General features: G+C 53.0%; 1 protein-coding gene across 1 annotated transcript in view; it reads right to left on the bottom strand.

Moving 5' to 3' along the window:
• LOC141174421 (uncharacterized) overlaps positions 1–7552 on the bottom strand; it is a 41829-nt gene extending 34277 nt beyond the window's left edge. The window contains exon 1 of the mRNA XM_073659336.1: positions 7484–7552. The gene's annotated coding sequence lies outside the window, so the exon portion shown is untranslated. The remainder of the gene's footprint in view (positions 1–7483) is intronic.
• Between the last annotated feature and the right edge of the window lie 20196 nt (positions 7553–27748).

Below are 27748 nucleotides of genomic sequence, written 5' to 3'. Positions count from 1 at the left end.
ATACTCAGTGGTGGGGATCATTGTGGGAGCGTTCATACAGTGTGTGGGTGGAATTGTACTGGTGGGGCATTATACTGTGAGGTGTAATATGGGGGTCACTGAGATCATCATACTGTGCGTGTGGGGGTATCATGCAATGTGTTAGATGCATTTTTGGAGGCATCATACTCTGAGGGGCTATAACAGAGACATTGTAGTGGGTGAGAACAGTAAAGGGGATTCAATAGGAGCAACATTACTCCGTATTTACCGTAATACATGTACCTCTGTTTTTAAATTTATGAGGCACGCCATTTTGTGACTTCTCTTATGGGCCGTGACCCCATTTACTCCACCAAGAGGGAAGGGGAAACCCAATTAGGACATTTGCTATGGGGCCCCATGGTTTCTATGTACGCCACTGTCCGGAAGTGCCGTGCTTCATACTAAAACACCAGATAAACTGATTGCTGCCTCGCCACTCGTACCCGCAACTGCGCATGCCTGTAGTTGTATCCACACCGGAGTGTATAATGGCCTATACGTGTCAGTAGATAAAGTAACATACGGATAGAGGCTTTGTGTTTGTCTGTGTTACATCCAGTCACCTGATTACAGGGGCATAATGGAGGCATTACACTGTGTGGGGGGCATCATACATGCTACATAAGGGGCATAATGGGGGCATTACACTGTGTGGAGGCATCATACATGCTACATAAGGGGCATAATGGGGGCATTACACTGTGTGGGAGCATCATACATGCTACATAAGGGGCATAATGGGGGCATTACACTGTGTGGAGGCATCATACATGGTACACAATAGGAAAAATGGGGGCATTACACTGTGTGGGAGCATCATACATGCTACATAAGGGGCATAATGGGGGCATTACACTGTGTGGGGGGCATCATACATGCTACATAATGGGCATAATGGGGGCATTACACTGTGTGGGAGCATCATACATGCTACATAAGGGGCATAATGGGGGCATTACACTGTGTGGGGGGCATCATACAGGCTACATAAGGGGCATAATGGGGGCATTACACTGTGTGGGGGGCATCATACAGGCTACATAAGGGGCATAATGGGGGCATTACACTGTGTGGAGGCATCATACATGCTACATAAGGGGCATAATGGGGGCATTACACTGTGTGGGGCCAAGAAAGGGCCCTGTACTAAGAGAACAATACGTTTCCTCACTTCCTGTCTCCATAGTTGTGGCGTATTCGTGATGGGTAGCTCCTGAACGAGCCGGCTCTAAGAGCCGGCTCTTTATAGTGAATCATATGAGTCGGCTCCTGGCAGGGAGCCAATTGAAATTTAAACGGCTCTTTGCCAGTTCACGTTCCACAGTCAGTCCCCTCTGGCCCCGCCCCTCCCCTCTCTCCCGGCAGTAGTCACTCTGATCTTATCCAGGAGACTGAGAATGCCTGCTCCTCCTGCTGCCGCACATAGCACTGACTCACAGCCCCGCCCCCTCCAATCTGTGACAAGCAAGCAGCAGTCAGGCACTTTATTAAAGGAACACTGACATCTCGATTTAGCCTGATTATAGTTATTTACCGCCAGCTTGTAAATCCTCGCTGAGCGAGGGAGAAACAGCGGATGTAAATGTGCGTCCCTTGTTCTCTCTCATTCACTTGAATGGAAGAGAACAAATGATCCAGCGATGCATATGGGCAGGGCAGATAAGGATCTCCTCTGCAAACATACCATCGCTGGATTGAGCATCACTGGATCGCAGGCTCGGGTGCTGCATCGACTGTGTAAATGCACCATTAGCTAGTGCAACTTGGAATGGTTATGTTGTTTCTGGTATGTGAATAACCTCCCAGCAGCCCCTGTTACATGATAGCAGTGCCAATCTGAGGGACCAACTTCATGCACAAAACTAGTACTATACAAGGCAGTACAGCACTCTCAAATCACATCCGATTTTGCATACAATTGCCAGTAGTGTTGAGCTAATTGAATTGCACTTGTTTGATTTCTGCACTTTTTTTTATCAAACATTTCTCGTTTTGTGCGGTGCTGGCAATTTCGAACACTTTGTGCGGTCCAATTTAAATGTTTAAATTAAACCGCATTGTGAATATACGCGATACTGCGGCTAAAATCGCTAATATTCGCTATTTTAGCGGCCGCATTGTGTTTATTCGCAATGCGGTTCAATACTGACCTGTACAAAAATGGCTCTCGGCCACTGTGAGACTAGTAGAACCAAAGCGAATGTACGCTCGCGATTATGAACGTTCGCAATTATGAACGCATGCTGTTGCGTTCGCAATTGCGAGCGTAATATAGCAAAACTGCTATCGAACAATGTTTGAATTCAATTCGATAATGGATTCGAACAATATTATGTTCGCTCATCTCTAATTGCCAGATATGACAATCGTATACATAAGTACAGTGTGGACGCAGCCTCTGCTGCATAGATTGGCATTACTTGTGAAGATGTGGGCCCAGCCGAACCCAATTGTGCAGCAGCTGTTGCATGTGCCTGTGCTGTGAGTTTAGTGGCTTTTAATCACATGCAGGACCTCATTAATATGTCAGACCACTGTCTCACCAATGCAGGAAGCTGCCTGCCCATTTACATGAAAGTTCAGAAAAACTACCAAACTGGGCCCTAATGGTGACAGTGTTGGAATTAGTGTATCTGTCAATTCTTAATGTTGCTATCACATCTTCTTCTTGAGACCAGCATAAAAGTACCTCACAGGTTCCCTTTAATGTAGATGAAGAAGGAGCATGTGACCACTGACCAGCCAGTCACAGCTCACTGACTGTACTGTACTCTGCATCCTAAGCCTTGCCCTCTTGTGATTGTTTTTAAATTAACACCCACGCTGTGTTCCTGGCAGCCTGCCCTACCCTGGATGGACGTGGACGGATACAGAGTGTAACAAACAGTAGTGCATGCAGATTGAGGTGCGTGTCATCAGATCAAATCCACCCAATTTTGCAACCATATTGGTGACGGTGAGGAACTTGGGTATTAATTTCCTCACAGACTATTTTTAAAATACCCACAAATAAAGAGGGAGGTTGATAGCCTGCAGAGAGAAGAGGAGTGCACGTACAGTGGATAAGATGAGTGACAGCCGCAAACGAAGTAGTATTTGGTCGCATTTTGATTACATCGACAACACAAAAACAGAATGTAAAATTTGTAAGATAAAATTGTCATACCGAGCAGGGTCTACCACCAACCTTCACAGACATATTAGAAATGTACATCCAACAGTGCCGACTGAGGAACATGAAAGCACCACTGCAACTACTGGAACTGCTGCTGCAGTGTCTGCAACCACCTCTGAGGCATCAGCTAGACCACGACCTGCAACAACCCAGAGATCTATACTCCAATTTATGGCAGATAAAGTCATGACCCCAGCAAGAAAGAGTGCAGTTGATAGAGAGTTGGCTAAGATGGTTGCAAAAGACTTCCAACCAATGACAATTGTGGAGGACATGGGATTTAAAAATTTTGCCCATGCTCTCAATCCGACGTATGTTCTTCCAAGCAGGAAAACACTCAGCCAAACACTTATTCCAAAGCTATATGAAAGTGAACGTGCCTCATTACAAGAAAAGGTTCAAATGGCTGCAGCAGTTTGCCTGACAACTGACTGCTGGACATCCAGAGCCACCACGTCCTTCATGTCAGTAACATGTCATTTCATTGACAATTATAAAATGGTCTCTTGTCTTCTGGACTGTTTTGAGTTTACTGACAAGCACACTTCAGAGAACTTGGCAGATGAACTTCTAAGGGTGGCAAAAGAATGGGGAGTTGAAAGCAAAGTCATTTGCTGTGTTACTGATAATGCAGCTAATATAACCAAAGCCATTAAAAACCTAAAATGGAACCATCACCCGTGCCTTGCACACACAATTAACCTAATGGTAAGAGATGCTCTGAAGGAGATAAAACCCACTGTGGACAAAGTAAAATCAATTGTGGAATTGTTCCATAGGAGTACAACAGCCACAATGAAGCTAAAGTCTACTCAACAGCAAATGGGTATGCCTGAACTGAGGCCCAAACAAGAGTGTGTCACAAGATGGAATTCCACATTTCATATGCTTAAACGGCTTCTGGAGTCCAAGGATGCAATCATATCTCCCCTGGCCATTATCAACGCACCTGTTGAAAATCTGAGCCGAGAAGAATGGCAAGTCGTGAGAGAGGCATGCACTATTCTGGAGCCCTTTGACCAGGTCACTGTGGAGATCAGTTCAGAAAGGTAGAGTAACAACTACTGTTATATTATTTGTATTGTTGAAAAAAAAAGACACACGTCCATCATTTAATCTTGGGACCCTTTTACACATCACAGTTTAACTTTCAGTCAGGCAAAAATGTGCCAGACTGAAAGATAAATTGTTCTGTATAAATGCATAAAACGATGGCCGACTGAACGACTACTAATCGTTCAGTGGGACATTGCTCTGTGTAAAGGCAAGTGGTTCCTGCTGGCTCATTACTCATGAGCCAGAAGTAATGACCTGCAGCGCTACCTCCCAGCACTCCCCTGGTATCTGGGTCCAGCTGTCGGAGGAGCAGGGCTCAGCGGCTTCTCCTCTGCCATGGCAACCCGACAAGAGCCAGCATGTGGACCCAGATACAAGGTGCTGGAAGGTAAATATCTTGTTGCACCCCAGGCCCAAGCTATCCTATGAGGCCATATTGTTTCGGCTCATAGGATAGTACAGATTTACTATAAACGATGTCTGTGCATGGAAACAGATAGTTTAAAAGCAAACGATGGGAGAAATTATTGCACAAACGATTTCTCTGCTCATGGATTAGCCGGGCAGCAGAGTTGAGGATAGATGGAAGGGGTGATTAGAGCGTTGGAAGGGAGACCGCCGAGGAGGGTGTTGCAGTAGTCTAGGCGGGTGATAATGAATTAGTTAGCACATTGTGTGGCAGAGTGATCTATAATCTCACTGCTCTTACAGTAAAGAATCCCCTGATGATGGTGAAACATTTTTTCTCTAGAAGTATAGAATGCCAATGCCACTAGTACAGGAGTAGAAGGCAAAACATCAGTAGGAAAATCTCTGTACTGTCTATTTATATATCTGTAGATTAGATCGCCCCAAGCCATCTTTTTTCCAGACTGAATGACCCCAAGTTTCATAACCTGTTTTGTCAATGCAATACTGCAAATTATCATCATATAACTGTATGGTAGAGGTCAATGGCAGTAATACTACATAAGAAATAAAGTTCACATTACAAATTTCTGAGTAACTGTTTTATCCATTTGCAGCTATGTTACAGCCTCTAAAATGCTGCTGCTGTGCAGGGGTTTGCAGAGAGTGACAGCCAACCAGAGAGATGGAGCAATAAATACAGAGAAAGTAAAAGAGTTGGTAGCTGCTCTGTGTGCCTCTATGGAAAGAAAGTTCCAAAGCATGGAATATAACACTATACTGTCAGAAACTACACTACTTGACCCGAGGTTCAAAAAGCTGGCCTCTAGTGATAATAGAGCTGTTGATGAGACACTGCAAAGAATAACAGCAGCAGCAGCAGCGAGATGCAGCCTCTCCAGCCAGCCACCTCCATCAGATGAAGATGAAGTGGGAGCAGGGGCTCCACAAGTACAACAACCACAAATGTCTGCTGTTTGGCGGGTCTTTGACGAAAGGGCAACAGGAGATGCTGCAAGAAGAAACCCCTCAGCAGATGCAATGCTAGAAGATCATATCTTGAGGAACCCTTGATCCAAAGAGCAGCAGACCCATTGACGTGGTGGGAGAGCAAGACTTCAATATACCCACGGCTTGTCAAGGTGATGACCAGAAGACTGTGCATCGTAGCGACATCAGTCCCTTCAGAGAGGATTTTCTCCAAAGCAGGGCAAATAATAACAGAGAGAAGAAATCGGATCAGCCCATCCAAGCTCCAGCACTTGGTCTTTCTTAATGCCAATCTGCCCTAATGACAATCTTAACATGTTGCACTTTTAAAATTGGTTTTCTGCTGCTGTTTTGAGCATTTGTTATATTTTTGCACATTTTATATTTGTTAATGTTTTCATACTAAACAGAATACACAAAATGTTATTTTGGAAATTATCAGGTTTAAAGGGGTAGGCTCAATTCTTACCTTTCCCGGCTCCAGCACTGCATTTTCTCTTATGCCCCTGCCTCAGGGGGCGGGGCCAGAGATGCGACAGGCAGTTCTGTGCGCACGCATGACATGCGCACAGAACTCCGTGATTGGCCTCCGGGGACCGATCGCACAGCTCCGCGCTGTCACCGCCTGGCCCACAACGGGTGCTGCATGGTCCATGCGGTCAGTCAGCGAGCGCTGGCCGACAACATGGTCGCATCCTGTGTGTCTTTTGCTGAATAGGGCTCCGGCACAGGACAACTTCCATGGAAACCCATGTAAACAGTTACATAGGTTTTTATGGAATACCAGCAGGATTGAAGCAGAATTTTTAAAATAAGTATATGGAGAATATACCTATTTTAAAAAGTTCTCTTCAATTAATGGCACTAATGCCCATGTGATCCAACCCCTTTAATGACATTATATTAGTGATGGCAAAAGACATTGGTCCTTGATGGGACACCAGAAAAACAGTCTTTTCCAAACAGATAATAACAGAGGAAATAAACTGAATCAGTCCATCCAAGCTATGGCACTTAGTTTATCTATCCAATGGGCCCTAAAGACAATTTTAGGCTGCCTTCACACTTTGTGGATTTGCAGCGGAGTTTCCATGCAGATCATCAGCGTGGAAATTCCATGGCATTTACAGAAGCCAACAGTGGCAATGGTTTTTATCCAAAACACATTCTCACTTCGTGGAAAAATTCAGAATCTGACATGAGGTGTGAAATTGGCTTCAGCAGCATGTCAGTATGTGCAGAATATCCGATATGCGAAATTCATTGCAGTCAATGGACGGGTGAATTCCGCAGCAAATTCCTTATCTAAATCCGCCTGGATGCAGATGCGACATTTGACACTGCAGTTTTGCTGCAGACTGTTTGCAGCAGACGGCCCACAGCGAACTCGCCAAGTGTGAAGGTAGCTTTAAAATGTGCCACTGATAATTAGTATCTTGTTGCTATTTTGCATGTTCATTTTGTGTTTGTTAAAGTTTTTACAGCAAATAATATAAAATCTGGTTATTCTGGAAACTATTCTGTTTTATGTCATAAATTGGCACATGTGTAGATTTTTACTAAAAGGTATACAATCATGGGTTAAAACATACCAGAATTTGGCTTCAAATTTAAAGCCAAAGGTAATAGGAAATGAAGAGCCGTTTTCGGAGCCAAAAGAGCCGGCTCACCAAAAAATCGCATTTTACCCATCACTAGTATGTATCTATTACTGGTAACAGAACAAAAACGTTATGATTATTATAAAGGGGCAACACAAGACCCCAAGAGAGTCTCAGTGCTGAAGGGGTTAATGCCCCCTGCGCCCAGTAATGGGGAATCTCCACATACCTCCACCTGCAGAGCCGCCACCACATATATGGCTGATCTGTGCGCACAGGACCTGTGATGAGGTCACAGGAGGGGAGGAGTCAGCAGTCACATGATCAGGGGCCTCAGTGTATGCAGGACTCTGCTGTGCTGGTTGTCATGGTGCTGGATAAGCTGAAGTTTATATGTGGATGTAGCAGAGCCGTGTGTGTACGAGGTGTACGGAAGAGAGCCTTGTGTGTACGAGGTGTACGGAGCGGAGCCATGTATGTACGAGGTGTACGGAGCAGAGCCGTGTATGTACGAGGTGTACGGAGCGGAGCCGTGTGTGTACGAAGTGTACAGAGCAGAGCCGTGTGTGTACGAGGTGTACGGAGCAGAGCCGTGTGTGTACGAGGTGTACGGAGCAGAGCCGTGTGTGTGCGAGGTGTACGGAGCAGAGCCGTGTATGTACGAGGTGTACGGAGCGGAGCCGTGTGTACGAGGTGTACGGAGCAGAGCCGTGTGTGTACGAGGTGTACGGAGCGGAGCCGTGTGTGTACGAAGTGTACAGAGCAGAGCCGTGTGTGTACGAGGTGTACGGAGGAGAGCCGTGTGTGTACGAGGTGTACGGAGCAGAGCCGTGTGTGTGCGAGGTGTACGGAGCAGAGCCGTGTATGTACGAGGTGTACGGAGCGGAGCCGTGTGTACGAGGTGTACGGAGCGGAGCCGCGTGTGTACGAGGTGTACGGAGCGGAGCCGTGTGTGTGCGAGGTGTACGGAGCAGAGCCGTGTGTGTACGAGGTGTACAGAGCGGAGCCGTGTGTGTACGAGGTGTACGGAGCGGAGCCGTGTGTGTACGAGGTGTACGGAGCAGAGCCGCGTGTGTACAACGTGTGCGGAGCGGAGCCGTGTGTGTACGAGGTGTACAGAGCGGAGCCGCGTGTGTACGAGGTGTACGGAGCAGAGGCGTCCATGAACGAGGTGTACGGAGCGGAGCCGTGTATGTACGAGGTGTACAGAGCGGAGCCGTGTATGTACGAAGTGTACAAAGCAGAGCCATGTGTACGGAGCAGAGCCGTGTGTGTACGAGGTGTACGGAGCGGAGCCGTGTATGTACGAAGTGTACAGAGCAGAGCCATGTGTACGGAGCAGAGCCGTGTGTGTACGAGGTGTACGCAGCGGAGCCGTGTATGTACGAAGTGTACGGAGCAGAGCCATGTGTACGGAGCAGAGCCATGTGTGTACGAGGTGTACGGAGCAGAGCCGTGTATGTACGAAGTGTACGGAGCAGAGGCGCACATGTACGAGGTGTACGGAGCGGAGGCGTGCATGTACGAGGTGTACGGAGCACAGGCCCGCATGTACGAGGTGTACGGAGCGGAGGCGTGCATGTACGAGGTGTACGGAGCAGAGGCGTGCATGTACGAGGTGTAAGGAGCAGAGGCGTACATGTACGAGGTGTACGGAGCGGAGGCGTGCGTGTACGAGGTGTACGGAGCGGAGGCGTGCGTGTACGAGGTGTACGGAGCGGAGGCGTGCGTGTACGAGGTGTACGGAGCAGAGGCGTGCGTGTACGAGGTGTACGGAGCGGAGGCGTGCGTGTACGAGGTGTACGGAGCGGAGGCGTGCGTGTACGAGGTGTACGGAGCGGAGGCGTGCGTGTACGAGGTGTACGGAGCGGAGGCGTGCGTGTACGAGGTGTACGGAGCGGAGGCGTGCGTGTACGAGGTGTACGGAGCGGAGGCGTGCGTGTACGAGGTGTACGGAGCGGAGGCGTGCGTGTACGAGGTGTACGGAGCGGAGGCGTGCGTGTACGAGGTGTACGGAGCGGAGGCGTGCGTGTACGAGGTGTACGGAGCGGAGGCGTGCGTGTACGAGGTGTACGGAGCAGAGGCGTGCGTGTACGAGGTGTACGGAGCAGAGGCGTGCGTGTACGAGGTGTACGGAGCAGAGGCGTGCGTGTACGAGGTGTACGGAGCAGAGGCGTGCGTGTACGAGGTGTACGGAGCAGAGGCGTGCGTGTACGAGGTGTACGGAGCAGAGGCGTGCGTGTACGAGGTGTACGGAGCAGAGGCGTGCGTGTACGAGGTGTACGGAGCGGAACCGTGCGTGTACGAGGTGTACGGAGCGGAGCCGTGCGTGTACGAGGTGTACGGAGCGGAGCCGTGCGTGTGCGAGGTGTACGGAGCGGAGCCGTGCGTGTGCGAGGTGTACGGAGCGGAGCCGTGCGTGTGCGAGGTGTACGGAGCGGAGCCGTGCGTGTACGAGGTGTACGGAGCGGAGCCGTGGATGTACGAGGTGTGCGGAGCCGTGTGTGTACGAGGTGTACGGAGCGGAGCCGTTGGTGTACGGAGCGGAGCCGTGTATGTACGAGGTGTACGGAGCTGAGCCGTGGATGTACGAGGTGTACGGAGCTGAGCCGTGTGTGTGCGAGGTGTACGGAGCAGAGCCGTGTGTGTGCGAGGTGTACGGAGCGGAGCCGTGTGTGTGCGAGGTGTACGGAGCAGAGCCGTGTGTGTGCGAGGTGTACAGAGCGGAGCCGTGTGTATGAGGTGTACGGAGCAGAGCCGTGTGTGTACGAGGTGTACAGAGCGGAGCCGTGTGTGTACGAGGTGTACGGAGCGGAGCCGCGTGTGTACGAGGTGTACGGAGCAGAGCCGCGTGTGTACGAGGTGTACGGAGCGGAGCCGCGTGTGTACGAGGTGTACGGAGCGGAGTCGAGCCGTGTGTGTACGAGGTGTACGGAGCAGAGCCGCGTGTGTACAACGTGTGCGGAGCGGAGCCGTGTGTGTACGAGGTGTACAGAGCGGAGCCGCGTGTGTACGAGGTGTACGGAGCAGAGGCGTCCATGAACGAGGTGTACGGAGCGGAGCCGTGTATGTACGAGGTGTACGGAGCGGAGCCGTGTATGTACGAAGTGTACAGAGCAGAGCCATGTGTACGGAGCAGAGCCGTGTGTGTACGAGGTGTACGGAGCGGAGCCGTGTATGTACGAAGTGTACAGAGCAGAGCCATGTGTACGGAGCAGAGCCGTGTGTGTACGAGGTGTACGCAGCGGAGCCGTGTATGTACGAAGTGTACGGAGCAGAGCCATGTGTACGGAGCAGAGCCGTGTGTGTACGAGGTGTACGGAGCAGAGCCGTGTATGTACGAAGTGTACGGAGCACAGGCCCGCATGTACGAGGTGTACGGAGCAGAGGCGTGCATGTACGAGGTGTAAGGAGCAGAGGCGTGCATGTACGAGGTGTACGGAGCGGAGGCGTGCATGTACGAGGTGTACGGAGCGGAGGCGTGCGTGTACGAGGTGTACGGAGCGGAGGCGTGCGTGTACGAGGTGTACGGAGCGGAGGCGTGCGTGTATGAGGTGTACGGAGCGGAGGCGTGCGTGTATGAGGTGTACGGAGCGGAGGCGTGCGTGTACGAGGTGTACGGAGCGGAGGCGTGCGTGTACGAGGTGTACGGAGCGGAGGCGTGCGTGTACGAGGTGTACGGAGCGGAGGCGTGCGTGTACGAGGTGTACGGAGCGGAGGCGTGCGTGTACGAGGTGTACGGAGCGGAGGCGTGCGTGTACGAGGTGTACGGAGCGGAGGCGTGCGTGTACGAGGTGTACGGAGCGGAGGCGTGCGTGTACGAGGTGTACGGAGCTGAGACGTGCGTGTACGAGGTGTACGGAGCGGAGGCGTGCGTGTACGAGGTGTACGGAGCGGAGGCGTGCGTGTACGAGGTGTACGGAGCGGAGGCGTGCGTGTACGAGGTGTACGGAGCGGAGGCGTGCGTGTACGAGGTGTACGGAGCGGAGGCGTGCGTGTACGAGGTGTACGGAGCGGAGGCGTGCGTGTACGAGGTGTACGGAGCGGAGGCGTGCGTGTGCGAGGTGTACGGAGCGGAGCCGTGCGTGTGCGAGGTGTACGGAGCGGAGCCGTGCGTGTGCGAGGTGTACGGAGCGGAGCCGTGCGTGTACGAGGTGTACGGAGCCGTGCGTGTACGAGGTGTACGGAGCGGAGCCGTGTATGTACGAGGTGTACGGAGCGGAGCCGTGGATGTACGAGGTGTACGGAGCTGAGCCGTGGATGTACGAGGTGTACGGAGCTGAGCCGTGGATGTACGAGGTGTACGGAGCTGAGCCGTGGATGTACGAGGTGTACGGAGCTGAGCCGTGGATGTACGAGGTGTACGGAGCTGAGCCGTGGATGTACGAGGTGTACGGAGCTGAGCCGTGGATGTACGAGGTGTACGGAGCTGAGCCGTGTGTGTACGAGGTGTACGAAGCGGAGCCGTGTGTGTACTTAGTGGAGCCGTGTGTGTACGAGGTGTACGGAGCGGAGCCGTGTGTGTACTTAGTGGAGCCGTGTGTGTACGAGGTGTACGGAGCGCAGCCGTGTGTGTACGAGGTGTACGGAGCGGAGCCGTGTGTGTACGAGGTGTCGAGCGGAGCCGTGTATGTACGAGGTGTACGGAGCGGAGCCGTGTATGTACGAGGTGTACGGAGCAGAGCCGAGCGTGTACGAGGCATACGGAGCGGAGCCGTGGGTGTACGAGGTATGCGGAGCGGAGCTGCGCGTGTACGAGGTATGCGGAGCGGAGGCAAGCTTGTACGTAGTGTACGGAGCGGTACAGCGCGTGTTCGAGGTATATGGAGCGGAGACGACTGTGTATGGAGTGGCGCCGTGTGTGTACTAGGTGTACGGAGCGGAGCCTTGTGTGTACGAGGTGCACGGAGCGGAACAATGTGTGTACGGAGCGTGGCCTTGTGTGTACGAGGTGTACGGAGCGGAACAGCGTGTGTGCGAGGTGTACGAGGCGGAGCCGCGCGTGTACGAGGTGTACGGAGTGGGACCGCGCGTGTACGAGGTGTACGGAGCAGAGCAGTGTGTGTGCGGAGCAGAGCCGAGTGTGTACGAGGTGTACGGAGCGGAGCCTTGTGTACGAGGTGCACGGAGTGGAGCCGTGGTGGTACGGAGCGGAGCTGCGCATGTACGAGGTGTACGGAGCGGAACAGCGCGTGTACAAGGTTTACGGAGCGGAGCCGCGCATGTACGAGGTGTACGGAGCGGGACCGCGCGTGTAAGAGGAGTATGGAGCGGAGCAGTGTGTGTGTATGGAGCAGAGCCGCGCGTGTACGAGGTGTACGGAGCGGAGCCGCGCGTGTACGAGGTGTACGGAGCGGAGCCGCGCGTGTACGAGGTGTACGGAGCGGAGCCGCGCGTGTACGAGGTGTACGGAGCGGAGCCGCGCGTGTACGAGGTGTACGGAGCGGAGCCGCGCGTGTACGAGGTGTACGGAGCAGAGCAGTGTGTGTGCGGAGCAGAGCCGAGTGTGTGCGAGGTGTACGGAGCGGAGCCTTGTGTACGAGGTGCACGGAGTGGAGCCGTGGTGGTACGGAGCGGAGCTGCGCATGTACGAGGTGTACGGAGCGGAACAGCGCGTGTACAAGGTTTACGGAGCGGAGCCGCGCATGTACGAGGTGTACGGAGCGGGACCGCGCGTGTAAGAGGTGTATGGAGCGGAGCAGTGTGTGTGTATGGAGCAGAGTCGCGCGTGTACGAGGTGTACGGAGCGGAGGCGCGCGTGTACGAGGTGTACGGAGCGGAGGCGCGCGTGTACGAGGTGTACGGAGCGGAGCCGCGCGTGTACGAGGTGTACGGAGCGGAGCCGCGCGTGTACGAGGTGTACGGAGCGGAGCCGCGCGTGTACGAGGTGTACGGAGCAGAGCAGTGTGTGTGCGGAGCAGAGCCGAGTGTGTGCGAGGTGTACGGAGCGGAGCCTTGTGTACGAGGTGCACGGAGTGGAGCCGTGGTGGTACGGAGCGGAGCTGCGCATGTACGAGGTGTACGGAGCGGAACAGCGCGTGTACAAGGTTTACGGAGCGGAGCCGCGCATGTACGAGGTGTACGGAGCGGGACCGCGCGTGTAAGAGGTGTATGGAGCGGAGCAGTGTGTGTGTATGGAGCAGAGTCGCGCGTGTACGAGGTGTACGGAGCGGAGGCGCGCGTGTACGAGGTGTACGGAGCGGAGGCGCGCGTGTACGAGGTGTACGGAGCGGAGCCGCGCGTGTACGAGGTGTACGGAGCGGAGCCGCGCGTGTACGAGGTGTACGGAGCGGAGCCGCGCGTGTACGAGGTGTACGGAGCGGAGCCGCGCGTGTACGAGGTGTACGGAGCGGAGCCGCGCGTGTACGAGGTGTACGGAGCGGAGCCGCGCGTGTAAGAGGTGTACGGAGCGGAGCCGCGCGTGTACGAGGTGTACGGAGCGGAGCCGCGCATGTACGAGGTGTAAGTCCCTTATTACGTAGCATCCTCTCTAGCTGTGTATGGCACCTTCCCTTATTATGTAGCATCCTCTCTTGCTATGTATGGCGCTGTCTCTTATTATGTAGCATCCTCTCTAGCTATGTATGGCGCTGTCCCTTATTACGTAGCCTCCTCTCTAGCTTTGTATGGCGCTGTCCCTTCTTAAGTAGCATCCTCTCTAGTTATGTATAGTGCTGTCCTTTATTACGTAGCATCCTCTTTAGCTATGTATTGTGCTGTCCCTTATTATGTAGCATCCTCTCTACAGTAGCTATGTATGGCGCTGTCCCTTATTATGTAGCATCCTCTCTAGCTATGTATGGCGCTGTCACTTATTACGTAGCATCCTCTCTAGCTATGTATGGCGCTGTCACTTATTACGTAGCATCATCTCTAGCTATGTATGGCGCTGTCCCTTATTATGTAGCATCCTCTCTAGCTATGTATGGCGCTGTCCCTTATTAAGTAACATCCTCTCTAGTTATGTATAATGCTGTCCCAATTACGTAGCATCTTCTCTAGCTATGTATGGTGCCGTCCCTTATTATGTAGCATCCTCTCTAGCTATGTATGGTGCTGTCCCTTAGTACATAGCATCCTCTCTAGCTATGTATGGCGCCATTCCTTATTACATACCATCCTCTCTAGCTATGTATGGCGCTGTCAATTATTACGTAGCATTCTCTCTAGCTATGTATGGCGCTGTCACTTATTACGTAGCATCCTCTCTAGCTTAGTATGGCGCTGTCCCTTATTAAGTAGCATCCTCTCTAGCTATGTATGGTGCTGTCCCTTATTATGTACCATCCTCTCTAGCTATGTATGGCGCTGTCCCTTATTATGTAGCCTCCTCTCTAGCTATGTATGGCGCCATTCCTTATTACATACCATCCTCTCTTGCTATGTATGGCGCTGTCCCTTATTAAGTAGCATCCTCTCTAGCTATGTATGGCGCCATTCCTTATTACATACCATCCTCTCTTGCTATGTATGGCGCTGTCCCTTATTAAGTAGCATCCTCTCTAGTTATGTATGGCGCTATCCCTTATTACTTAATGTGGCACCCAGCTGCGCTTGGAGCCACAGATCCTAGAAGAGTGCATTGATGGAATCCTCCACAAGAGGCCCCCATAAATATTCACACATCTCCACCTTCCACCTCAGACCAGCAGAGGGAGCCCGTTAGGGATATAAATAGGGATGGTGGAGCTAGGCAGTTCAGTCTTGCCAGAACAGAGTTCCTGCTCACAGCCAGAGAGGGACAGAGTTCTCAGTTCGGTTCCTGCAGAAGTCTGTCTGCAGAGGTAAGCCCAGTCTAGACTCAGGAGCTCAAGTTAGTGAGCCCAATGTGTGCCGACGCCTGTAAGAGCGGTGAAGAGCGGCAAGCTGCCGTTAGTGTAAGTAGCCTAGTGAGGGCCCGAGCGTGGCCGAATACGAGTGGAAAGTGAGTAGCAGTGGGGGCAGAGGAGCTTACCCAGCTCACCCCGAAACTTATACCGGACACCGGGTCCGAGCTTACCGGGATCTCTAAAATCCAGTAAGGCATAACCGGAATCCCTGGAGAACTACAGGTCCCAGGTTCACCAGAGAGCTGATACTTAACAGAGCCAGGAGACACATAGGCCCCGTAAGCTGGGAGCGTGCACTCCAAGGGAAGGCCCTACCACAACTTCAGTCGGTGCAGGACAGAGATAAAGTTAGGCCTAGCTTCAGGCAGGTCAGAAACTTACTACGCAGAGGCAAGAAACAGGAGGCCCTACACCCGCTCATTGGGGAGGATCCTGATATGCACCCTTCACCCTACAGTGCTCCGGGATGTGCCTGAATTACCACCAGTAAAAGGTACTGAAGTGACTACCGTGTCCGTCCCCGTTCTTGCTCTGACCCGGCTGGGTATCGCCTGTCCTGCATCCCCCTCTCCGTACGCTGCCCTGAGGCCTAGCTCCACCTGTGGGGAGCTATACCATCGAGCTGCCTTATCCCCGGCCTCAGTGGACTGCCGCAGCGCTGGTGATTCTCACCAGAAACCACAGGTGGCGTCACGAACTTTCATGAAATTGACAAACAATCCCCTTTTAAAAGCTGACCCCAGGGTACGGGCCCGGGAGCCGACCACCGCGACATCCCCAAGGCCAGGCAAAGGCCCGGGTACCGAGTCGTCCCCATCCCCCTGAGCGTGTCAGTAGCATCCTCTCTAGCTTTGTATGGTTCTGTCCCTTATTAAGTAGCATCCTCTCTAGTTATGTATAGTGCTGTCCCTTATTACGTAGCATCCTCTCTAGGTATGTATGGTCCTGTCCCTTATTACGTAGCATCCTCTCTAGCTATGTATGGTGCCATTCCTTATTACATACCATCCTCTCTTGCTATGTATGGCGCCGTCCCGTATTAAGTAGCATCCTCTCTAGTTATGTATAGTGCCGTCCCTTATTACGTAGCATCCTCTCTAGGTATGTATGGCGCTGTCCCTTATTACGTAGCATCCTCTCTAGCTATGTATGGCACCTTCCCTTATTATGTAGCATCCTCTCTAGCTATGTATTGCGCTGTCTGTTATTATGTAGCATACTCTCTAGCTATGTATGGCGCCATTTCTTATTACATACCATCCTCTCTAGCTATGCATGGCCCTGTCCCTTATTATATAGCATCCTCTCTAGCTATGTATGGCGCTGTCCCTTCTTACGTAGCATCCTCTCTAGCTATGTATGGTGCTGTTCCTTATTATGTACCATCCTCTCTAGCTATGTATGGCGCTGTCCCTTATTATGTAGCCTCCTCTCTAGTTATGTATGGTGCTGTCCCTTATTAGGTCGCATACTCTCTAGCTATGTATGGTCCTGTCCTTTATTACGTAGCATCCTCTCTAGCTATGTATGGCACCATTCCTTATTACATACCATCCTCTAGCTATGTATGGCGCTGTCCCTTATTATGTAGCATACTCTCTAGCTATGTATGGCGCCATTCCTTATTACATACCATCCTCTCTAGCTATGTATGGCGCTGTCCCTTATTATGTAGCATCCTCTCTAGCTATGTATGGCGCCATTTCTTATTACATACCATCCTCTCTAGCTATGTATGGTTCTGTCCTTTATTACATAGCATCCTCTCTAGCTAAGTATGGCTCCATTCCTTATTACATATGACGCGCCCCCTGGGCCAGTGTTGTTTGGGGGATTACCCGGAGCCGGATCAGGTGGGGGTTGTAGTCTTCGAGTGGCGGTGACCCGGTCCGTGCCCAGGGTGTCAAGCTCAGTGTGTGGCAGTCCTACAGATGTTACTGGATGTTCTTTAGTGTCGACTACGCCACCCGTTGATTTGCGGTCACTACGGCCGCCGCTGCAGCAGGGTCCGCTGAGGCTGGTGGTGTGTGTGCAGCTCAGGTAGTATAACCCCCAACGGGAGGGGTATAGCCTCAGGGGGTGAGTTGCAGAGGATGGTGGTTGTGGAGGTGCAGTGAGGATGGTAATGAAACTCAGAGTCGGGCTGTGCAGTTCAGGGTTTTTACTTACTGCTTTTGTGTTGGTCACTCCGGCCTTGAGTGACCGCCCGAGCCGTGCTGCGTCCACCAGGTCCTGGACTCGGCCAACCCCCAGGTGATTCTGGAGCGTGTTCCTGAGCTTCCTTTCTGACTTGTCCTTCTCTCTGGCCTTCCCCACCAGGGATCCACCTAAGTCCGGCTCCCTCGGGCCTCTTGTTGGTAAAACCCTTGTCTCTGGGTTCCCTGACCCTATTCTTGGTTTGCCTTCCGGGTGGATTTAGTGGGTGGTCGTGGCAGATCCTGCCCACGACCTCCGGTCTCTGGCTAAGGATTAGTGCCCTCCACCAGCTTGGGATCCGGTACCCTTGTGCCAACTCATCACCCTCTGGTCTAATTTTGGGTTCTTGGAGTTCCCTCTTCTCCCCCTCTGGGTCCTTCTTTTCTCCTCTCTCTCACTCTCTCTTGGCCTTGGAGCTGGCTGAGCTGCTCTGCTTGTCTGACTCAACTCTGACAGACTGACCCTGATCTAAGATGGTTCCCACCTTATATACTCCCTCTATGTGTGAGCTCAGGTGACCAGCACCCAATGAGCTCCTAGCATTACCCAGACTGCTCCCCCTATCTGCCCCTACACTACTGGGATGTTCCACCCCCCTCCCACTCCAGCCAGGGACAGACACTGTCGTACCTGCACATTTCTCTAGTGGGAGTACCATTGGTCTGTCCCCCGGAAATGGGATGTGTGTAGTGCATGCAGCCTACTGAGCTCAGTTCCACACTCCATCCTTACCCGGGAGTGGAATACCACACCTCTGGCTGAGGTGTAATACCCCTGTAGCAGCCGAATCCTCAGGGTGCTACATTCCCCCCTGGTAAATCACAGCACGTCCTCGGGCTGTAAGATATAAAAAAACATCCAAAACATACAATTTTTTTTCATAAACATAAACATATAAAACAATATATATATCAGCATAAACTTTTCATAAATAACATTCTTGTTCCTCCGGCCACGGGACAACTTGTGACCGGGTAAAGTGCGACAGTCTCTTCAAGAAAAACAACAGTTTCCTATAAAACCGGTAGGGGGCGCCTTAGAAAGCGCAACTATATACAGGGGGAAAGTGGCCGCTCTCAGTCCTCGGCCAGGTAATGGGAATAGGGACACACGGGTTAACAGTTCACTCTTGTCCCAACGGGGACATATTTAAAGCAGCAACAGTTCACTGTACCCCGATGGGTAACTATTTACAGTCTCTTTACCGTACTTTAACGACGGCGTCCTCCTGCTCCTTCTTTATCTTCAGACCCGTCCGGGTCCTCTTGCTCCTCCTCACACCGCAGCTCCTCCTCCGTCAGGCGATGTACATGGAGGGCGTAGGGTCCTTTGGCACACTTGTGCCGGGTGAAGGTGACCTCGTCCCCTACATACAGGTCACGACCTCTGTGTCCCTCCGGCAGATGGCTTTCTACGTCTCTGCGGGTGACAAAGACGTCGCCGGGGGTATGATGGTCTCTTATGAAGCCCCACCCATGCTGCAGGTTGAATTTAATCACAGTCCCGGTGGTACGGGGACCATGAGCTGCACGGGGGTTCCTCCTGGTCCGGCTCTTCTGCCCTGCGCTCTGTTCCTGCAGCCGCTGCTCACGGATCCGCCTCTCTTTCCGCTCTTGCTCGAAGGCTGCCAACTGCTGGCGGCAGCACTCCACTCGCTCTGCTGCGGCTGCCCGCGTTTCTTGAGTGAACCCCATGAGATCTCCTCCGGTGGGGTCCCACTCGAATTGTGCTTCTTCTAGCGGGAGCGGGGTTCTCCTGACGGCCTTCGGAACCGGAATTAGGGGCTCATCTAGGGGTCTTTCTTTCCGGAGTCGGGGATGGTGAAACTCCGGTGGCCACACAAAGGGCTGCCCATCCGGGCACGTATGCTGGGCGAACAGGTCCTCACCCAGGTGCGGTACTTTAGGTGTTATGGGCGCTGTGGTGGTAGCGGCGCCCGGGTTGACCAGGCCTTGCGACCAGGCTTGGGGCACGCTAAAGGAAAAGGGCACCGTAAGAACGGCGGCGCCCGTGGTTACTCGGCCCTGCGACCAGGCTGGTGGCTCCGCGGAGGTAGGGGGCGCTGTTGGAATGGCGGCGCCCGGGTGTACTAGGCCTTGCGACCAGGCCGATGGTATTTCCTGCTTTGCCGCGCTCAGGGTCGAAGCGCGTGACGTCACAGGGGTCGCGGCCGCGGTTTCCGGTTGAGGCCTAGTCTGCGGCGGTGACGATGCAGCGACGGACACGGCAGGGGGAATTTCGGGCTCTGCGATGGGGAGCTGGGGCAGGCACGCGGTTTCCCGGCTCGGGGTAGAGACATCCCCTTTACCTGCCTCCATTCGTTCAGCTCCCTTCTCGGCGCCGTCTCCGGCCTTGAGTCCTCCTGCACCATCCTCAGAGGCGGTCTGTCTCCTCGTCTCGGGTGGCGTGCTCCGCTGACGGGTTTCGGTCCGCTGGGCCATCTCTCGGCTCCACTCCGCCAACGTCTCTCGCTGGACCCGGGCCATCCTCCGTGCGAGGCCCTCCAGCGCAGTCTGTGCACACTCCCGGTCTCGGGGGAGCTGTGCCAGGACCTCCACTAGGCCTAGTGGCGTTGTTGCTTGCAGCAGGCTCCTGACCACTGGGTCGGTGCTGCCTGTCTCTCCCTCCATCTCCGGGTACGCTTTCTCTGGACTCCTCTCCAGACTTCTTGTCTCCGGGTGCGCTCTCTCCAGACTCCTCCAGGCGACACCCATCTTTTCTCTCTTGTTCTGTCTCCGCCCACATTGAAGGTGGTCCCGGGGCAACTTTGTGATTGTCAGTTCCAGGGGCAGTTCTCTCACGCTGATGGACACTTCCAGCATCACAGTCTCTGTTGGTGGGCGCGGTTTCCGCTTTTGGCGCCATTCTTCGACCTGGCCCACGATGGGAGGTGACCTCTTGCCACCCTCTGGCACGCCCATAATGGCGTCCGCTCTTCCAAGGCGGGAAATCTTTGGAAATGGCGGGAATCGTCTCCCAGTGGCGGGAAACTCCATGGATGGCGGGAAAAAGCTGCAAATGGCGGACAACCGGCGGGAAACGACCTGTGATAGGGTCCGTTGGCGGGGACCCTCCGGAACCGGCGGGAGACTTCTTTTTAAGGTAACGGTGAACTTCTCTTCAGGCACGCAGTACCCGGTTGTTGCGGGCACGTTATCCTGCCGACTACGCCAAAGTTGACGCGCCCCCTGGGCCAGTGTTGTTTGGGGGATTACCCGGAGCCGGATCAGGTGGGGGTTGCAGTCTCCGAGTGGCGGTGACCCGGTCCGTGCCCAGGGTGTCAAGCTCAGTGTGTGGCAGTCCTACAGATGTTACTGGATGTTCTTTAGTGTCGACTACGCCACCCGTTGATTTGCGGTCACTACGGCCGCCGCTGCAGCAGGGTCCGCTGAGGCTGGTGGTGTGTGTGCAGCTCAGGTAGTATAACCCCCAACGGGAGGGGTATAGCCTCAGGGGGTCAGTTGCAGAGGATGGTGGTTGTGGAGGTGCAGTGAGGATGGTAATGAAACTCAGAGTCGGGCTGTGCAGTTCAGGGTTTTTACTTACTGCTTTTGTGTTGGTCACTCCGGCCTTGAGTGACCGCCCGAGCCGTGCTGCGTCCACCAGGTCCTGGACTCGGCCAACCCCCAGGTGATTCTGGAGCGTGTTCCTGAGCTCCCTTTCTGACTTGTCCTTCTCTCTGGCCTTCCCCACCAGGGATCCACCTAAGTCCAGCTCCCTCGGGCCTCTTGTTGGTAAAACCCTTGTCTCTGGGTTCCCTGACCCTATTCTTGGTTTGCCTTCCGGGTGGATTTAGTGGGTGGTCGTGGCAGATCCTGCCCACGACCTCCGGTCTCTGGCTAAGGATTAGTGCCCTCCACCAGCTTGGGATCCGGTACCCTTGTGCCAACTCATCACCCTCTGGTCTAATTTTGGGTTCTTGGAGTTCCCTCTTCTCCCCCTCTGGGTCCTTCTTTTCTCCTCTCTCTCACTCTCTCTTGGCCTTGGAGCTGGCTGAGCTGCTCTGCTTGTCTGACTCAACTCTGACAGACTGACCCTGATCTAAGATGGTTCCCACCTTATATACTCCCTCTATGTGTGAGCTCAGGTGACCAGCACCCAATGAGCTCCTAGCATTACCCAGACTGCTCCCCCTATCTGCCCCTACACTACTGGGATGTTCCACCCCCCTCCCACTCCAGCCAGGGACAGACACTGTCGTACCTGCACATTTCTCTAGTGGGAGTACCATTGGTCTGTCCCCCGGAAATGGGATGTGTGTAGTGCATGCAGCCTACTGAGCTCAGTTCCACACTCCATCCTTACCCGGGAGTGGAATACCACACCTCTGGCTGAGGTGTAATACCCCTGTAGCAGCCGAATCCTCAGGGTGCTACACATACCATCCTCTCTAGCTATGTATGGCGCTGTCCCTTATTATGTAGCATCCTCTCTAGCTATGTATGGCGCCATTCCATATTACATACCATCCTCTCTAGCTATGTATGGCGCTGTCCCTTATTATGTAGCATCCTCTCTAGCTATGTATGGCGCTGTCACTTATTACGTAGCATCCTCTCTAGCTATGTATGGCGCTGTCCCTTATTAAGTAGGATCCTCTCTAGTTATGTATAGTGCTGTCCCTTATTACGTAGCATCCTCTCTAGCTATGTATGGCGCCATTCCTTATTATATACCATCCTCTCTAGCTATGTATGGCGCTGTCAATTATTACGTAGCATTCTCTCTAGCTATGTATGGCGCTGTCACTTATTACGTAGCATCCTCTCTAGCTTAGTATGGCGCAGTCCCTTATTAAGTAGCATCCTCTCTAGCTATGTATGGTGCTGTCCCTTATTATGTACCATCCTCTCTAGCTATGTATGGCGCTGTCCCTTATTATGTAGCCTCCTCTCTAGCTATGTATGGCGCCATTCCTTATTACATACCATCCTCTCTTGCTATGTATGGCGCTGTCCCTTATTAAGTAGTATCCTCTCTAGCTATGTATGGCGCCATTCCTTATTGCATACCATCCTCTCTTGCTATGTATGGCGCTGTCCCTTATTAAGTAGCATCCTCTCTAGTTATGTATGGCGCTGTCCCTTATTACTTAATGTGGCGCCCAGCTGCGCTTGGAGCCACAGATCCTAGAGGAGTGCATTGATGGAATCCTCCACAAGAGGCCCCCATAAACATTCACACATTTCCACCTTCCACCTCAGACCAGCAGAGGGAGCCCGTTAGGGATATAAATAGGGATGGTGGAGCTAGGCAGTTCAGTCTAGCCAGAACAGAGTTCCTGCTCACAGCCAGAGAGGGACAGAGTTCTCAGTTCGGTTCCTGCAGAAGTCTGTCTGCAGAGGTAAGCCCAGTCTAGACTCAGGAGCTCAAGTTAGTGAGCCCAATGTGTGCCGACGCCTGTAAGAGGTGAAGAGCGGCAAGCTGCCGTTAGTGTAAGTAGCCTAGTGAGGGCCCGAGCGTGGCCGAATACGAGTGGAAAGTGAGTAGCAGTGGGGGCAGAGGAGCTTACCCAGCTCACCCCGAAACTTATACCGGGTCCGAGCTTACCGGGATCTCTACAATCCAGTAAGGCATAACCGGAATCCCTGGAGAACTACAGGTCCCGGGTTCACCAGAGAGCTGATACTTAACAGAGCCAGGAGACACATAGGCCCCGTAAGCTGGGAGCGTGCACTCCAAGGGAAGGCCCTACCACAACTTCAGCTGGTGCAGGACAGAGTTAAAGTTAGGCCTAGCTTCAGGCAGGTCAGAAACTTACTACGCAGAGGCAAGAAACAGGAGGCCCTACACCCGCTCATTGGGGAGGATCCTGATATGCACCCTTCACCCTACAGTGCTCCGGGATGTGCCTGAATTACCACCAGTAAAAGGTACTGAAGTGACTACCGTGTACGTCCCCGTTCTTGCTCTGACCCGGCTGGGTCTCGCCTGTCCTGCATCCCCCTCTCCGTATGCTGCCCTGAGGCCTAGCTCCACCTGTGGGGAGCTATACCATCGAGCTGCCTTATCACCGGCCTCAGTGGACTGCCGCAGCGCTGGTGATTCTCACCAGAAACCACAGGTGGCGTCACAAACTTTCATGAAATTGACAAACAATCCCCTTTTAAAAGCTGACCCCAGGGTACGGGCCCGGGAGCCGACCACCGCGACATCCCCAAGGCCAGGCAAAGGCCCGGGTACCGAGTTGTCCCCATCCCCCTGAGCGTGTCAGTAGCATCCTCTCTAGCTTTGTATGGTTCTGTCCCTTATTAAGTAGCATCCTCTCTAGTTATGTATAGTGCTGTCTCTTATAACGTAGCATCCTCTCTAGGTATGTATGGTCCAGTCCCTTATTACGTAGCATCCTCTCTAGCTGTGTATGGCACCTTCCCTTATTATGTAGCATCCTCTCTAGCTATGTATGGTGCTGTCCCTTATTACGTAGCATCCTCTCTAGGTATGTATGGTCCTGTCCCTTATTACGTAGCATCCTCTCTTGCTATGTATGGTGCCATTCCTTATTACATACCATCCTCTCTTGCTATGTATGGCGCCGTCCCTTATTAAGTAGCATCCTCTCTAGTTATGTATAGTGCCGTCCCTTATTACGTAGCATCCTCTCTAGGTATGTATGGCGCTGTCCTTTATTACTTAGCATCCTCTCTAGCTATGTATGGCACCTTCCCTTATTATGTAGCATCCTCTCTAGGTATGTATTGCGCTGTCCGTTATTATGTAGCATCCTCTCTAGCTATGTATGGAGCTGTCCTTTATTATGTAGCATCCTCTCTAGCTATGTATGGCGCTGTCCCTTATTACGTAGCATCCTCTCTAGGTATGTATGGCGCTGTCCCTTATTATGTAGCATCCTCTCTAGCTATGTATGGCGCCATTCCTTATTACATACCATCCTCTCTAGCTATGTATGGCGCTGTCCCTTATTACGTCGCATACTCTCTAGCTATGTATGGTCCTGTCCTTTATTACGTAGCATCCTCTCTAGCTATGTATGGCTCCATTCCTTATTACATACCATCCTCTAGCTATGTATGGCGCTGTCCCTTATTATGTAGCATCCTTTCTAGTTATGTATAGTGCTGTCCCTTATTATGTAGCATCCTCTCTAGCTATGTATAGTGCTGTCCCTTATTACGTAGCATCCTCTCTACCTATGTATGACGCTATTCTTTATTACATACCATCCTCTCTAGCTATGTATGGCGCTGTCACTTATTACGTAGCATCAGGGTCGGACTGGGGTGTCTGGGGCCCACAGGGAGAACTGACTCTAGGGTCCCACCTACAGCCATATGCAAATATCTGTTATCCGCTATCCCTGTTATAGTGGAGCATTGACTGGCGGCTCCTGCACATCTACTGTGCGACACTAACTGGGATGTACAATTACGGTAGTTTGCATTAAAGGGCTTCTTTGGTTAAAACAAATTATCACCGATCCATGGGCTCTACAGGATAGGTGATAACTTATTGATCGTTTGGGTCCGAACATTGGAAAACGCACCTATCGGAAGAATGGGGAAGTTTTATCCCTGACAGGACACTTATCCCCATTTTAAAATGCAGCGACAGCTGGGACGTCTGACCGCAGCTCCATTCATTCTCTTGGGGGCTTCCAAAAAAGAGCAGCGCTCACACCCACTGAAGGAATGAATGGATCAGTGGTCGCATCTCACATGCCGCTTGTTACGGGTCCTGTGCCAAGGTGCAAGGAGGGACCCAGAGGGGCGTGACTAAGTATCCACCCGGACCGACCCTGGTCGTACGGCAGCTAACGACACCGTTACCAGGGAGGATCCGGGCTGAGGGACCAGGTGCTACTCTGGGGACGACCTAGTAAGAGAGCAGGTGGCTCCCACGGGTCAGATGGCTGGGACTGACCGGTATGGCGGATGGACACGGCAAGCAGGTGGAAGTCTCTGGTAGCCGACAGGTGGTCACAGTTCGAGAAAGCAGGGCAAGTAGCAGTCTTTAGGTTTACCAGGAAGGTGGTCACAGCAAGTGACGGCAGGGTCTCCAGGCAGGCTGGCAGGAAACAGGCAGGTGCTCCCAGGTGAGCGGGCAGACAGACGAGGCGGGTAACTGACAGGTAACTGGTGGGCGCTCCCAGGTGAGCGGGCTGACGGACACAGCAGGTAACAGGCAGGTAACTGGTGGACGCTCCCAGGTGAGCAGGCAGACAGACGAGACAGGTAACAGGCAGGTAACTGGTGGATGCTCCCAGGTGAGCAGTCTGACAGACGAGGCAGGTAACAGGCAGGTAACTGGTGGACGCTCCCAGGTGAGCGGTCTGACAGACAGGGCAGGCGGATGTTCCCAGGTCAGCGGACAGATAGCCAAGGCAGGTAACAGGCTGGTAACAGGTGAGTGCACCAGGTGAGCAGGCTCGACAGGTAACGGGCAGATAACAGGCTGGCAGGCAAGACGAGAAGTCAGGCTAGCAGCGGGACCTGAGGGCTGAAGCACAGAACAGACACAGTACAAACAACTTTGCTCGGGCTCCTCCATTTTGGAGGAGGTGCCTTAAATGTGGGAATTCCTCTGGCCATTGGCCGGGGACTCTTTAGGAAGACGCGCGCTGTCCCTTTAAGAGGGCGGGAGTGCGCGCGCCCTAAGCACTCTGCTGGAGGAAGAACGCGCGCCGGCCACAGCAGGGAACGGAGCGCAGGGAGAAGCCGCGCCAGGAGCCGGGGGGCGAGAGAGACGGTGTCCCTGTCTGACATGGGACAGGGACGCCGCTGCGCCGACAGAGACAGGAGCGCTGGAGGGACCCACGTGAGGAGCGCGGAGGTGAGAGGGACGGCGTCCCTGCCTAGCAGAGGGCAGGGACGCTGATGCTACAGTACCCCCCCCTTGCGCCCCCTCCTCTATAGGCCAGAAAGAAATTTATCAAGGATGAGCGGGGCATGGATGTTCTCCCGAGGCTCCCACGTTCTCTCCTCAGGACCAAACCCCTTCTAATCCATTAGAAAAAAGGTCTTTCCTCTTACCCTCTTGGTGGCCAGAATGCTCTCTACCTCAAACTCGTTTTCAGTGGAAACCGGAGCAGGAGGCGTACCTGAAGACTTGGAAAAAGAGTTAAGTACCACGGGTTTGAGGAGAGATACATGGAAGGAGTTGAGGATCCGCAAGTTGGCCGAGAATTTCAATTTATAGGCCACCGGGTTGATTTGCTTGATAACTTCCAGTGGGCCGATGAACCGGGGCCCTAACTTGTAGGAAGGAATCTTGAGCCGGACAAATTTGGACGAGAGCCAGACCTTATCTCCAGGACGGAATTGGGACGGATCCAGACGTCTCTTGTCAGCCTGTCTCTTCATCCGCTCGAAGGACAGAAGAAGTGCGGATCTGGTACTCTCCCAAATGGTGGAGAATTCGCTAACAAGAGATTCCGCGGCCGGGTTGTCCACCGAGACGGGAAACGGGATCCGGGGATGTTGGTCGTAGACTGTAAAAAACGGGGATTTGGAAGAGGATTCGCTCTCGTGATTATTGTAGGAGAATTCGGCCAACGGTAAAAGATCCACCCAATCGGAATGGTGGGCATTAACATAGTGCCGGAGGTAACTAGTTAAGATTTGGTTGATCCGCTCTACTTGACCATTGGACTGTGGGTGATAATCAGAAGAGAAGTCCAAGGTGACCCCCAGCAGTTTACACACGTGGCTCTCCAGAAGTGAGAGGTGAACTGAACCCCTCGATCGGACACGATGTGGAGAGGAAGACCATGGAGACGGAAAATATGATGAATAAAGTCCTTAGCCAACTCAGATGTAGACGGAAGACCCGGCAGGGGAATGAAGTGGGCCATTTTAGAGAAGCGATCAGCGACCACCCAAATGACCGTACAACCAGCAGAGACAGGGAGATCCGTTATAAAGTCCATAGCGATGTGTTGCCACGTGGCAGCAGGTACGGGAAGAGGCAGAAGGCGGCCGGCTGGCAGATGTCTAGGAACCTTGTTGCGGGCTCAGGAAGCACAGGCCGAGACAAGGTCTATTACCTCCTTGCGCAGGGTAGGCCACCAGTAATGCCGGGCAATAAGCTGGATGGTCTTCTTTTGGCCATCATGGCCGGCTAGCTTAGACGAATGTCCCCAGTGCAGAACCTTCTCTCGATCAGGTACTGTCACGAACGTCTTACCAGGTGGAAGACGATTCAGATCCAAGGGAGCCACTTGCATTACCTTGGCGGGGTCGATGATGTGCTTAGGCTCCTCCTCTAGATCGGAGAACAGAAAGGATCGGGACAAGGCATCGGCTTTGATATTTTTGTCTGCCGGGCGGAAATGAAGAATGAAATCAAAGCGGGCGAAGAACAAGGACCACCGGGCCTGGCGCGGGTTAAGTCTTTGGGCACTCTGGAGGTAAGCCAAGTTTTTGTGGTCCGTATAAATTATTACCGGGTGAAGAGCCCCCTAGAGCAGGTAACGCCACTCCTCCAGTGCCAATTTAACGGCTAACAATTCT

This window comes from Phyllobates terribilis, unplaced genomic scaffold (assembly GCF_046119375.1).
Source record: "Phyllobates terribilis strain yellow unplaced genomic scaffold, ASM4611937v1 Scaffold_13__5_contigs__length_258822181, whole genome shotgun sequence".
In the NCBI taxonomy this organism is placed as follows: domain Eukaryota; kingdom Metazoa; phylum Chordata; class Amphibia; order Anura; family Dendrobatidae; genus Phyllobates; species Phyllobates terribilis.
Note: the sequence above shows the minus strand (reverse complement) of the source record. Positions and strands in the feature narration are given on the sequence as shown.